Consider the following 2,628-nt stretch of genomic DNA (forward strand, 5'->3'; position numbering starts at 1 on the left):
TGTTACAATTTTTAGAACATTCAAAAGAGAATCAAAAGGTGCAATCAACTATATATCATCAAATACTTAAACAAAAAAGAATTATCCAAAAGTTAAACAGAAATTTTTTATTAAAAAGTTAAAAATAATAATATGTAATTCTTAAAAAGTAGAAGGTGCAATCAACTATTTCAACTTTCTAGTCGGTGGTATTGGTGTAGGATAATTGGTGGTATCCGGAACATGTTCTTTTGCTATCCGAGGTCCACCAAATTTGCTAGCAACCGTACCAGTAACTTCACTTTCGTTGAGCGCGCCAGTATCATCAGAACTTTATGAAGTCTGTATAATGTTTTTGTCCTGAACTTATAATATCCAAACATTATAGGTTAGTGCATGCCATGTCATCATGTGTATAATTAAAAACACAGTGTTACGATTTTTAGAACATTCAAAAGAGAATCAAAAGGTGCAATCAACTATATATCATCAAATACTTAAACAAAAAAGAATTATCCAAAAGTTAAACAGAAATTTTTTATCCAAAAGTTAAAAATAATAATATGTAATTCTTAAAAAGTAGAAGGTGCAATCAACTATTTCAACTTTCTAGTCAGTGGTATTGGTGTAGGATAATTGGTGGTATCCGAAACATGTTCTTTAGCTATCCGAGGTCCACCAAATTTGCTATCAACCGTACCAATAACTTCACTTTCGCTGAACGCGCCAGCATCATCAGTTGAAATTCCGTCAAATCTGGGGCAATTTCGTGGAGTTTCAATTTGTTTCTTAGACATGATGATGAATAATTGTGGGTAAGATGGGTAATTGGTTTGATGTTGGACTAGATGAGAAAGAATGGAGAAAGTTTGATAGTGGGTTGTGGGTAGAGTCGTGTGGGAGTGAAGAAACGTGTGGGATGGTGGTGTGATCGATGATTGGGGATGGTAACGGTAAACAAGGAAAGGGAATCCCTAAAATTGGGTAACTGAAAATTTTAGTTTTTAAAAAAAGGAGCAAATTAATTATCTATTATTAATTAATAATAAAAAACTATAAATAGATTAATAATTTATTAAATAAATATAATTTAATTTTAAAATAAAATTTAATTTAACTTATATGTCATAGCCCGTAAATAATCTGTTATAAACAAGATATTTTTAAAAGTAGGTTTAAAACCCGTAATATTTACTCTTAAATGTGTATGTAGGTGATTTTTCCAATAAATTTCCTGCAATTTTAAGTTCGATTCTGGGCCGAGAATATACTTAGCCCAACTTATTACCCACACTCGGTTTGATTATGGGCGGAGATTGTACTTGGCCCAATTGCCTACCCACATTGGGTTTGATTTTGGGCTGAGATCGTACTTACCCCAACTTGTCTGGCCCAATAAAGATTTGTAATTGGAATAAGGGGAGTCGATCCCCTACATTTTCATCTTAAATTGTTGCGTTTTTTTTTCACGTTCCATAAAAAAATATTTTACTAATATTTTATTTATTCTTTAATTTCAATTTATCTATACTTCATATACATCACATTCATTTCTCCCCACCACATTTATTGAGTAAGAAAAAGGTGAAAATTAATACATGCAGGGGCGGATTTACGTTGAACGAAGGGGGTTCCGAACCCCCTTCGTCAAAATATTACACTATATATATAAGATTAATTTTTTAATATACGTGTATATATATACTATTGAACACCCTGAACATACACCAAAGGCGTAGCTCAGTGGCGTTGGGGGTTCAGGAATTTGCTCTACTGCACGCGAGGTCGCGTGTTCGAATCCGGGCAGAGGCATTTTTCTATCAGCTTATATTTTAGGCGTTTTAGTTTTTATTTTTTTTTAAATAATGCAATCAGAAAACGATGTTTAGTTCCAAAAAATTAAAATGCTGATTGGGAATTTAGGATTTATTAGTATAATCCCTAATTATAAAGTTAAATATTAAAAAACCCTTTTCTTCTTGATTCGACCGTTTAATCCGACCCGCTTATATCCGATTCGACCCGTTTATTTGTGGATATTATTTATGTGATTAATTTTTTTTGAACCCCCTTAATGAAAATCGTCCCTCCGCCACTCACATGTACTAATTAGTTTTATCTAGATTTTTCTAAAATAACTTAATTTACACATAATATATTTTCCCCTTTTTTTTCTTTTACTGGTGCACCTATACTCTAAAAATCTTAGACATATAATTTAATTTTTTTGATTGTGACCACTTTTAGCGATCAAATCTAATACTCTAGCATATGAGCATGTTCCAACTAGTTTTTCGGTGACTTTCTTGTTTAATATCAACTCATCTATTGATTCTAAGATGATTCATATACATTATACTAGATTTTGAGTATTTTCCGGCAACTGTTGCATTGTGAAGAAGTCAATACGGAGCAACCACCTAATTTTGTTGCTTAGGGAGGGTTTAGTAGCATGTATGTCGATTGTTTAAGTCATTGAAACATATTGTGCACACTTTCTTATAATTTTGTGGAGCGTGCAACTTTATTCAACTAATGATACTTTCATATGCACTTATAATATATAAGAACATATATGTTGTATACTACTCCAATATAAATAAATTCTTCTCAAAACGCAATGCTTGTTTTAATTAGTTCCTTCAAGGA

The sequence above is a fragment of the Solanum tuberosum genome, unplaced genomic scaffold (assembly GCF_000226075.1).
Source record: "Solanum tuberosum cultivar DM 1-3 516 R44 unplaced genomic scaffold, SolTub_3.0 scf00012, whole genome shotgun sequence".
NCBI classification, from domain to species: Eukaryota; Viridiplantae; Streptophyta; class Magnoliopsida; order Solanales; family Solanaceae; genus Solanum; species Solanum tuberosum.